The sequence below is a fragment of the Thamnophis sirtalis genome, unplaced genomic scaffold, assembly GCF_051295495.1.
Source record: "Thamnophis sirtalis isolate CommonGarterSnake01/CBP01778 unplaced genomic scaffold, rThaSir2_p1.2 scaffold_4, whole genome shotgun sequence".
In the NCBI taxonomy this organism is placed as follows: Eukaryota; Metazoa; Chordata; class Lepidosauria; order Squamata; family Natricidae; genus Thamnophis; species Thamnophis sirtalis.
This window is the reverse complement of record NW_028261384.1, coordinates 20,850,054-20,862,972: the sequence shown is the minus strand read 5'-3', so window position 1 is coordinate 20,862,972 and position 12,919 is coordinate 20,850,054.

Sequence of the window (12,919 nt, the reverse complement as noted above, 5' to 3'; positions counted from 1 at the left end):
AATATGTACTATGTAAACATGAGAAAATTATAAATAAATAAATAAATAAATAAATAAATAAAATTATGCATATACCTGCATAACCACATATATTATATTACACAGAGAAACAACGCAGTCTAGTTTGGATGTATAAATGTATGACAAGAAAAACTAATCTTGCGAGTTTACCAGAGGGATGGCATAGGGAACAAAGCTGTTACAGAATCATGTAACTTGTTCTGGTTTTATTGCAATATCTCTTCCCCATCATGACCAAAACCAACCAGATAAATAAAACTCCTGTCAATATGCAATATTAATTTTGAAGGAGAATTGCTGAATCATTTTATTTCTCCGAATGGCTCAAGGGACCAATAAAATGTAACATAAGTCACTGTTTCTAAAAAACAAAAAAAAAACCAGAGAATTCTAGAAACCTGGTCTGCTGATTTTTAAAAAACCCAAGTTTTTTAATTTAAAAAAATGCATGAGAAGAAACAGATTTGACTCCTGCTTAGCAACGTTAAATTGCACACACAAATTTGAAAATGCATTATTCTGGAAATCAGATTTGTTGCCATTTGTATTCATAGGGTTCTCATTAAGGAATACCCCATATGCAGCCGTGCACATCTACCCCAATACTGTGTGACAGCTGTTGCTTCAGAGGAGTTAGGCTGTATACCCACGAGGCCCATAATAATTGTATAGCACCAGGGTCTTTTTCTCTTGTTCAAAGCAACAGAAAACTACAAAGTGATGTTTCAATGAGGCAGAAAAAAAGAAAGAAAATCCTTCTGTATATCATTCACTATCTTCAGCAAACAACTGTTCCTTATTTGCCAAATTAGTGCTATAATTAAGTCCAAATGTTCCTCCCCCACCCCCACCACCGCTTCATCTGAAATCTGATGCTGAGAAGGGGTTCTGTCCTCTGGCGACCTTTTCCTTTTCCTGCCTCTTACAGCCCACCAACTTTTCAGTTGCAAACCACTGTAAAACGGCAACAGTTGCAGGGAGTTATCACTCTCTTTACTCACCTGGAAGTCTGCTTGCCATGTTGATGGAGGAGATTCCGGCTATGGGAATCCATTATACTGCCTGAGTTCAGGTCAGGAATAAACTGTATATTTTTATGAGATGGGGTGCTTGTAATGAAATGAGCCCCCTACCCCAGCTCAAGACTTAAGTGCCCAACGCTTTGTTCTCTAGAGGATTATTTTTCAAAATCCAGCCAATGCTCCTGAGTGTCTCCGTTTATGTAGTTTCTCTTGGAATGAACTGAAGCAAATATCTCTCATAAGAGTGTGGAATAAAAAACAGGTGAAATCACACAACGTTTGTTTATTCGGCACCCTTCAGTGTTTTTCTAAACCCAGACAGAACTTTGCTGTGGGTAAAATCCTAGTGACAGGCTCAGCTGCAGACAACAAGCTACCAGGTAGCAGGTAGAAACATTCACAAAAGAGCTTCAAAAATGTTGAACTACAACATGGCCAGGGGTGAGTTGCTGCCGGTTTTACAACCCATTGTGCACATATATGCTGTTCAATGTAAATTGTTCTTCACGCATGCACAGAACAATTTACAGTGAACTGCGCACATGCAGTCACTAAAAACCAAAATGGTGGTGGCAACGAGGGAACTGGTTCAGGGGCATGACAGGCCTGGGTCACTGCCGGTTCTGTGACCCAGGCCCGAATTCCACTAACGGTTTGGCCGAACTGGGAGAAAACCCGCTCTGAACATGGCTATTGTCTCACGCTGTCAAAATAGCTCTGTCAAATCAATGAGTTTCTTGGTTCAAACCCAAAAGCAATGTTTCTTAAACTTGGCAATTTTAAGATGTGTGGAACTCAACTCCCAGAATTCCCTACCCACCATGCATTCTGGGAGTTGTAGTACACGTTTTAAAGATTCCAAATTTGAAGAAAAAAAATCTGCTCTTGTGCCACCAGAGATATTCTTTGACTAAAAACCAATCATTTGAAGTTACGACAGCAGTGGAAAAAAGTGACTTACATCCATTATTTGTGTGCTTGGCAACCATTGTATATTTGTAATGGTTACAGTGTCCAGTTGACATGTGATCATCATTTTAACTTTATAGATAACTTTCAATGGAGAAGTAGCAGGGTTGTCTCATTTAATGATTTGCTTAATGCAGGGGTGGGACTCAAGTAATTTAAAAGTGTGAATTTGGGGGGTGGTCATGTGACTGAGTGGGCATGGCCAACTCGATGTCACTCACGGCAAGATGGGGGAGGGGTGTGCAGGTAGGCCGAAGCAGCGGTGGTGATGGCTGGAGCCTCACGCCAGCAAAGAGGCAAAGGAAAGCTCACCAGGCAGGCAGGAAGCTGGGCCACGTGGAAGCCAGAGGAGAATGGCAGAAGGGAGCTGGGCTGCATGGGAGAATGGTGTGAAGGTAGACAAGTGGGCTGGGCCCCGGGGGCACGTGGTGGAGGCAAGCAAGCTAGTGAGTGAGCCAGAGAACAGCAACTGCTATACAATTGCTAAGGTTGGCGAGGCGAGATAAGGGGTGACTCAGAATGGCAAGGTGGGTAGGACGCTGTGGGCAGGGCCAGTCAGTGTGCGATTAGCCAGTTCTCCAAATTGCCTAAAAATTTAACAACTGGTTCACCGAAACTGGTATGAACTGGCTGAATCCCACCTCTGGCTTAATGACTGTGACAAAAAAGCTTGTAAAATTGGATGCAGTCACATGGTGCTTCATTTAATGAACAGACTGCTTAAAAATAGATTTATGATTGTAGTCATAAATCAAGGACTATCTATAAATTCCAAACAATACCTTTATGGGTATGATGGAAAACTAGTGCCCCATAAGGTTTTTATGTGACCTGTAGCTCACTCCTTGTTTACAGCTGAGTCAGGACAGCAATTGACTGAAGCTAAGAAAAAATTATTGTTTCATTTTTACCAGTGGTCCCTCACAGGCCCCAAGAGACCAGAAATAATCTGGAACCAAAAAAAGTTTCCCACTCATGGACACCATGTGTCTTTTGTCAGTATGACTGTATTCCTTCTCTTTCCCATGAAATTTAGAATAGCTTTATTCTTACATTGCATCTATGGATTAAGTGCTATCCTATTTTCTTGAAGCTTCTGAGGTTTTTCTTTTCATTTAGATAATAATTCACTGGTGAACCTCTGCTGTCTGGACAGGAGGTTTTGCACCAAGCAGTAGCTACTAAAAAGGAAATGCTGGAAAGGAAGAAAAAGGCAAGTCACTGTATTTACCCAATAGGTTTTCATAACAGTCCGTCCTATACCTTTCCTAATAAAAAATATCAGGAATAAACTGAATCTACTTTTCTGCTCTGAATTATATTCAGCACATGTGGGCCTGATCTCTGCTCTTTTAAGCCTGCATCACTTCCATTCCCTCCATTTTTTTCAAGGTGTCAAACCTGTCAAGTTATAATCTTTTGAGGCAATGACATATCTTTACAGTTTGGCTTTTCCTCTCATACTCAGACTTTGAGAGAAATAAGCTAAGAGTTTCTGTTAGCTTCACACTTCACAGCAAAGGGCCAGAAACTAGTCATTAACCAAATAGACATGCTAAGTGGAGAATATTTTTGTAATCTCTAATGTAATTTTCATACGTATGTTGGTACGCTGCTCTTCTAGGAATGTCAGGATGTAATCTGTTTGAATCCTAGAATATCTCTGAAGCAGGTTAAACATTATTATGTGGTTAATCTTTGGTGAGATTCACAGCCTTTGGAGCTGGTTGGTAGCTCAACAGCTTGAGTCCTAACCAAGGACCTAAGAACTGTTAAAGTAACGTCGGAGGAAATAAGCTGTTCCAAATAGGGTGGTTTTTTGTAGAGTCAGAATGTTCAAGTCCTGTAAATTTAGAAATTTCCAAACAGCGAGGAAGCCCTTTAGGTATTGCTCCAAGGGCTCCAATTACAATTGGGACAATACATGATTTCTTTTTCCACAGTTGCTCAACCTCAATTTGCAAGTCTTGGTATTTTGTAATTTTTTCTTGCTGTTTATCTTCAATTTGTGCATCACCAGGTATTGCAATGTCAATGAAGCATACTTTTTTCTTTTCAATTATTGTTATGTCAGGTGTGTTGTAGGCCTAGTGCCTGTCAGTCTGGATTCTGAAGTCCCACAAGATCTTGACTTTCTCATTCTCTAAAACCTTCTCAACCTGATGAGCTTGTTGTTGTTGTTGTTATTCATTAAACATGAAACTCAGTCAACTGAACATTTAAAAATGTATCACAAATACCATTGACTGGTGCTAATGGTTGATACATGTTGCTGCCAGCATTCTAGGTATCAACCAAGTACCTTCTTAAAATGTATGATGTTCCGAGTAGCAGAGTTTTTTGCAGTTCCGCTGGTATTATTGCTGGAAGCTGTAATTTCTTGATTATTTTTTAAAACTTTTGGACATGGTGCCAAGTGCCCTTATGACAATGGGTATAAATGTCACATGTTTCATCAATAATCACATAGTTTTGAGGGCCAGGTCATGGTATTTCATTATTTTTTCTAGTTCTTTTTCAACTCTGGCATCTCCTGATACAGCGATATCATTAAATTGTACGCTTTGGTTTTCGACAACTGTGATATCTGGCGTGTTCTAAATGACAATGTGTCTATATTTGAAAGTCCCACAAGATCTTCACCTTCTCATTTTTGACATTTTTTTTCCCCACTTTGTGTTCCCATGACTTTTCAGATACATGTAAGTCGTATTTTTTACATAATGACCAGTGGATTAGTTTAGCAACTCAGTCATGTCTAGGTTTGTAAATAGTTTGCAGAATTTTGCTGCACTCATATATTAAATGTGAAACCATTTCAACTTTGTCATTGCGAAGTCAGCAGTTTGAATTGTCAGTGGTTTTTTTGTATTATGTCTTTTATTCATTAAACATGAAACTCAGTCAAATGAACATTTAAAAATGTCTCACAAATACCATATGATATTCCTAAGAGGACAATTTTTTGCAGTTCCACTGGGGTTATTATAAGAAGCTGCAATTTCTTGATATGTTTTGTAAAATTCTTGGACATGGTACCAAGTGCCCTGATGACAACAGGTATCACTGGTACATGTTTCATTCATAGCTGTGTAGTTTTGATGGCCAGGTCGCGATATTTTGTGAATTTTTTTCCAGTTCCTTTTCTTCGACTCTGGCATCTTCTGGTACAGCAATATCAATAAACTGTACACTTCAGCTCTCGACAACTGTGATATCTGGCATATTGTGTTCCAAATGACGATCCATCTGTATTCAAAAGTTCCACAAGATCTTCACCTTTCCATTTTCTGTGACTTCTTCCACACTATGCTTCCATGACTTTTCGGATACATAATGACCAGTGGACTAATTTAGCAACTTGGTCATGTCTATCTTTGTAATCAGTTTGCGCGATTTTGCTACACTCACACATTACCGTATTTTTGGGAGTATAAGATGCACCAGAGTATAAGACACACCAAGGTTTTCAAGAGGCAAATTTTTAAAAAAGTAGGTAGGTAGATAGAGGGATAGAGAGGGAGAGAAAGAGAGAGAAATACAGTAGGTAGGTAGGGAGAGAGAGAGAGAGTAGTTAGGTAGGTAGGTAGGTAGATAAAGGGATAGAAAGAGAGAGAGAAATAGAGATAGAGAGAGTGTGTGTAGGTAGGTAGATAGGTAGGTAAGTAGGTAGGTAGGTACACTATATTGCCAAAAGTATTTGCTCACCCATTCAAATAACCAGAATCAGGTGTTCCAATCACTTCCATGGCCACAGGTGTATAAAATCAAGTACCTAGGCATGCAGACTGTTTTTATAAACATGTGCAACAAATCCAGTCATGAAATTTCCTCACTCCTAAATATTCCACAGTCAACTGTCAGCTGTATTATAAGAATGTGGAAGTCTTTGGGAATGACAGCAACTCAGCCATGAAGTGGTAGGCCACGTAAACTCGTCCAACATCAGTGCGTGACCTCACAAATGCACTTCTGGAAGAATGGTCAAAAATTCCCATAAACACACTCCTAAACCTTGTGGACAGCCTTCCCAGAAGAGTTGAAGCTGTTATAGCTGCAAAGGGTGGACCGGCGTCATATTGAACCCTATGGATTAGGAATGGGATGTCACTTACAGTAAGTTCATATGCGAGTAAAGGCAGGTGAGTGAATACTTTTGGCAATATAGTGTAGGTAGAGGGATAGAGAGAAATAGAAAGATATAGAGAAATACAGTAGATACTGTAGGTAAGGAGAGAGAGAGAATAGGTAGGTTGATAGGTAGAGGAATAGAGAGAAAGAGAGAAATACAGTAGATAGGAAGAGAGAGAGTAGTTAGTTAGTTAGTTAGTTAGTTAGTTAGTTAGGTAGGTAGGTAGGTAGGTAGGTAGAGGTAGAGAAAGGGAGAGAGAGAGAGAAATAGAGAAAGAAAAAGAGAGAGAAATACAGTAGGTAGGTAGGGAGTGAGAGAGGGTAGGTAGGTAGGTAGGTAGGTAGGTAGGTAGGTAGGTAGGTAGGTAGGTAGGTAGGTAGGTAGAAGGATAGAGAGAGAGAGAGACAGTAGCTTACCAGGTGGTCCACTGTTTTTTCAGCTTCTTTGCATAGGCAGCACTTATTTCTGTTGCTGTCTTCTTGGTTCTGGTTTTGTATGCATTTGTTCTTAAAGCTTGGTCTTATGCAGCCAAGTCCCTCAGTCTCTTTCTTTAACTTTCCTACTTTTAGCCATTTCCTACCTGATTTTTTTTAATGTGCTGACCATGTAGTGCTTTGACTTCCCATGCCTCCATTCGCTTGATCTTTCTTGTAGGCTAGTTTTGTCTCTCTAGTAATCAGTAAGCCTTCCTGGCATACTAACTTCAGTGCATCATCTTCATTTCCCTTCAGATATTCTCAAAGCCCTTTTTCCTTCTTCAACCATCTGATGCACTTGCAACATTCCATGCCCACCTATTTGCCTTGGTAGGTAGAATCTGTCAATGTCGCTGCGAGGATAAAAGACATGATTCATTGTCATTATTTTTCTAGCCTACCTATCCCTTGATTTTAATTCTGCTTGAGTCCAGTCCACTATTTCTGCTGTGTATCTAATGACCAGAGTTGCTCTGGTGTTAATAGCTTTGATGGTATTTCATCCGTTGAGTTTCGACTTTAAGATCTTTTTCACTCTCTTGATGCATTCATCTCTAATATTTTCCTTGACTTCAGTGTGCTTGATATTCAGCTTGAAGGATATCCAGGTGTTTGTAGCAACCTACAACAGGAAGAAAAGTATTCCAGACTTCCAAAGGGGAAAAAGGTGAATATTGGTGATAGAAGATTCAATTCTTAGGGAAACAGAAATTATAGCCTGCAGACCAGGCAGTCAATCTAGGGAAGTACAGAGTCTCCTTGCAGCAAAAATCAAAGATGTAACTGAGTATCTTACTAAAATAATCAATCTCAAAGATTACTATTCCTTTCTTCTCTTACACATGGGGACCAATGACACAACAAAGAATCTGAAAACAATAACAATAGAATGTGAACAGCTAGGAAAGAAAGTTAGGAGCACAAGTAGTGTTTTCATCTATATTTCCAACAAAGACCAACATCTAATGTGGGAGCAAAGGAATTTAGAAATGAACCACTGGCTTAAAAACTGGTGTCTTCAACAGAACTTCAGCTTCCTTGACCATGGTCTGCATTACCTAGATGAAGGGCTACTGGCAAGAGACAGACTGCACCTCACAAAAACTGGAAACAATATATCCGGAAAACAACTGGCTCATCTTATCAAAAGGGATTTAAACTAAAATTGGGGTGAGGGGAGCCAATCTTCATGACTTTTAGAACCTAATTCTCAGCAAAAACCACAAGATGACTAATCACAGGAGGAAAGGAGGCGAGAACAATATAATGAACTAGAGAATTATGGAAAATATGGAAATCACAGTTACAAATTAGGAGATATAACAAACATACCCAAGACCCATAAAGAACTCAAATACCCGTACACTAACTATCAAAGTTTAGGGAACAAACAGGGTGAACTTGAAGTATTAGTACATGAAGGCAGATATGATATAGTTGCCATTACTGAAACGTGGTGGGATGAAAGTCATGACTGGAATATACTGAGGGAAGGATACAAACTATTCAAAAGAAACAAAAGAAAAGCTGGAGTTGCATTATATATAAAAGATCACTATCTCTACAGAAATACACAAAGCAAGGATGAAAACCTTCCAGAACCCATATGGATCAATACATAAGGGAAAAAATGACATTGCTATAGACCAGCAATGGTGAACCTTTTTTGGCTCGGTTGCCATAAGGGGGGAACGCAGGGGGGTCATGTGTGGGCGTGACACACCTATAATGCAATGCGCGACACCCCCCAGTGCGCATGCGTGCATGAGAGGCGCTCCCCCCCATTTTTCCATGCTTTTTTCACCCTCCCCAGGCTCCAGAGGCTTTATAGGAGCCTGGGGAGGGTGGAAACAGCCACCCCACCCCCTGGAGGCCCTCTGGAGGCTTCAGGGACCTTCAGGAGACTTCCCTGAAGCTTCCAAAGGGCAAAAAACGACCCTATGAGCAAACTGGAAGTCACTTCTGATTTGCTCGTAGGGTCGGTTTAAGCCCTCCGGAGGCTTCAGGGATCTTCAGGAGGCTTCCCTGAAGCCTCCCGAGGATTAAAAAGGATCCTCCGAGCAAACCAGAAGTGGCTTCCAGTTTGTTCATAGGGTGGTTTTTAGTCCTCCAGAGGCTTCAGGGAAGTCTCCTGAAGGTCCTTGAAGCCTCCGGAGGGCTTAAATCGACCCTATGAGCAAACCGGAAATCCGTTCCCGAACTTCCAGTTTGCCCATAGGGCCATTTTTTGCACTCCGGAGGCTCTCCGGGAGGGCAGGGGAGACTCTTTTCGCACTCCCCGGGCTCCTATAAAGCTTCTGGAACCTGGGGAGGGCGAAAAATGTCTTTAAAAAAGGCTGAACTCAGCTGGCCAGTGCGTGCATGTGCGCTAGTCAGCTGACAGGGCAACGCCTCGCATGCTCTGACAAATGGTTCCGCGTGCCACCTTGGCATGCATGCCATAGGTTCACCATCCCGGCTATAGACAAATACTAGAGATCGTCCAACCAAGCAGAAGAAATAGATGAACTCTTTGTTAATCAATTAACAAATGTATGTAGGAAACATACCAGAATAGTAATGCGAGACTTTAATTACTCTGATATCAACTGGGTCACAAACTCTGCAGCAGGTGGGAGATGGAACAGATTCCTAACCAATTTAGCTGACAATTTTTTCATCCAAAAAGGTAGAGGAAGGAATTAGAGGAAAAACTATACTGCATCTAATTCTTATTAATAGAGATGTGTTAGAGGGAATTGAAATTACCAGAAACTTGGCAAGAGTGACGATACCATACTGGAATTCAATATAATGCAAGCATAAGCAATAGAATATAATTCAACTAGTGTCTTAAATTTTAAAAGAGCTGATTTTAATAAACCCAGAGTTCTTCCTAATATGTAAACAGCCTGGGTTTGAATCCCAGAAGGGTATGGCTAGCTGACGAGACTTAAATAGCTTGAAATGGATCTATACTAGTCTCCCTTTATTTCTTTGTTGGTAAATATAAAATTTAACCCAGAAGAAGTTTATCGCGAAAGCAACTGCCTGCGAAGACTCCTGGATTGGGGCTGTAAAGTGAAAGGCAACAGTATGTCCCATCCTATATTTGGGTAGACCAGGTTGCCCTGATTTAAAAAACACTCCTTGTGTTGTGTTTTTAAATTGCTTGGCAACAAGTGGGTGTAGACCAGTTAGATGTTTCAACCAAAACCCATGCAGTTCATCTTCACTTGATGCTCACCAATTTTTGATCTTCCTCGCTCTTTTCTTTACCATTTCTGCTGTTATTACTAGTTATTTCATTTCAACTTCTTTTTTATTCTTATCCACATCTTTTAACCAAGTTGCATCATTGTATTTATTTATGTTATTTCATATCTGCACTCAGAATTGCATGGATTCTTCCTTGTCAGGTACTGACTAATTCATTGCAGTTTCTCCATTGATGGATTGGTAGAAACGTTTCTGATTGGATTGAAATTGGACGTACTGCCTACGACTTGCAATTTGAGCTTCGTAGTTAATCTTCTTGGCTGTAGCTGCTATTTGCTGCTTTATTATTTCCAGTGCTTCTTTCATCTTACCGTATTTTTTGGAGTATAAGATGCACCGGAGTATAAAACGCACCAAGGTTTTGAAGAGGAAAATTTTTTAAAAAAGTTTTTGCACTCTGCAAATTTCCCCAAAATAGTCCGCTTTTTGCAAAAATGGGCCCCTTCCCCCCCCAAAAAAATGAATAAAATGAATAAAAGCATAAATAGCCTTGAGCAAAAAATGCAAGCAAAAAATGGGCCTGTTTTTCATTTAAAAAACGGCATGGATGGCCTTTAGGAAGCTTGTAGAGTGCTCCCAGAGGCTGGGGGGGGGGAGTAAAATTGAACAAAAAGTGGGCCATCTTTTGCTCATTTCTGCCCTCCCCAGCCCCCAGGAGCTCTATAAAGCTTCCTAGAGGCTCTGTACGGCAATTTTGGTGAAGGGGCAGAGTTTCAGGAGGCAAAAAATGCTGTATTCAGTGTATAAGACCCATCCAAATTTTCAGCCTCTTTTTTGAGGAAAAAAGGTGCGTCTTATACTCAGAAATATACGGCACTTGTTTCTAAGTGGTATTTCTTGATTGGGTATCCTTTGATCTTTTTGATCTTCAGCTTCTTTTCTTCCATCTGTTCTACCTTGCTTGCATGTGAACTTAATTTGTTGATCTTATTTTCCAGTCAAATCTTCCATTTTTGTGGTGCACTGCTGGCTTTTTTTGCATCCCAGCTATTCAGTTATAACTGCAGTTGTACATTAGTGGGTTTGTGCAGTGAGTTGGTGCTTATATTTGACATTGCAGTATTTGCATTTTTCAACACTTGTGCTAGCTGTTTCTTTGGAACAAGCTACAATGCAGGCAGCTTTATTCTGAAGTTTTTGTACTGTGCTAGATGCTCACTTATTCCTTGTTTCAATTATTTTACTTATTTAGTTAGTGGGCTTTGTTCTTCCTGAGGCAGTGGTGTAGGTGCCTGGTTTCCAAATGAAAACAATTGTATGTCTCTGATGGGTTCCTCTACAACCAATTTCCCCTGGTTTGCCTCTATATTCTGAATTATTTCTGGCAAGTCTTTGATTTCTTTGTCCTGTGTAAACCTTTGCAGTTTTTCCAATTCTGCTTCTATGAATACTTTATTTTGCATTATAAATCAAAGTTAGCCTCTGCTCTTCTAGCCTCTGCTCTGTTATTTCTGATTCTGGATGGGTTTTTTTTCCAGAACTGGTGCACTCACTTCAAAAATCCTTTTCTTGTTGGACTTGATCTGTAATAAAGATCATTATTTTTTTGTTTTCAATCTGTACATTTGCAATGGGTAAACATATTAATTAGTAATTCTGCAGTTGTTGGCCCTGGTTGCTCAGCCAACAATCCTGAACCCTATGAACACCAACATCTAGCATGGACCTTGTTAACCCGGGTGACATCTGGGCCAGTATCGCTTTCTGAAATTTACATCTCACTGTATTTTTTGATGGGAGAGACACTCATAGTCTCTCCTCTGATGAGACCTGTCCAGTATAGTTGAACCCCTGGCATAGCTCTCATCTTCCTGAGAGCACACAAGCTCCATAACCACATCAAGGTAGTAGTAGTAATAGTAGTAGTAGTAGTAGTAGTAGTAGTAGTAGTAGTAGTAGTAGTAGTAGTTATTTAGTGTATGATGAAAGCATGACAAAAGAGAAGTAAACATACATACACAGTCCAGGTACTTATGTAAGATGTCTACAAGTAATGGCAATGACCTCATAACTGGATATCCTGTTCAGCTATCCCAAGGGTCAGCAACCTGCGGCTCTAGAGCCTTATGTGGCTCTTTCATCCCTCTGCTGTGGCTCCCTGTTGCTCAAAATATCTGTCACAACCTCCAATGTTCAACACCCACTGGAATGTGATTTATTGAGTTTTCAACCCCCAGCAGGCCAACCATGGTTAAATCCAAGAAAAGAAAAGTTTCAGAAGAAATTGAATATGTAATTCAATTACCTACAGTGTACTAGTTTTGTGACTGCTCAGGAAATAGTCAGGCACAGGAAGGGTTTTGTGGCTCCCAGTAGCTTTTTTTTATGGGAAATGGGCCCAAATGGCTCTTTGAGTGTTTAAGGTTGCCGACCCCTGAGCTATCCAGTCCATCTCTAAGCAAAGCACATCATGGTCAATATTGCATAATTGCTTTGCACATCTAACCACAATCTCAACAGGGTAGAGGCATTTCTACCAGTATCACACCTAATTCTGTTCAATTTCATGCAGACAGAGTAAGGCAGATCAAAATCAGATGGTTTGGTAGAGGGATCACTAATGGTCAGGCCACAAGAAGGTTCATTGGACCACTCCTCCCTCCAGGCATTCTCGAGTTTAAATTGGCTAGATGTTGAGTGAATAGCTGTTTTCCCTGCTGGCCTAAGGGATTTCAATCTTTTGAAAGGCTGTGCATTACCCTGGTAAATAGGAAGGGTCTTGTTGTTCAATATCTTTGACCACAGATGGATGAGAGCTTGTCTTCTAATATGGGTCAGTATGATATTGCTAAGTACTGGTAACCCTTCCACAGGAGTGGGATGCAAATGTGCCAGAGATGATACACATTGTCTGGCGGAGTTGGACATCGGCCATTTGGATGCAGACGCTGTTAAGCCACACGCTGGCACAATATTCAGCTGTGACATAAACCAAAGCCAAGATATTTAGAAAGCTTTAAAATAAATATAGAAAGCTTTAAAATAAATATAGATAAGACATCTATGGCACTTAAAAGGGAAATAAAGTCACATTCAAAATC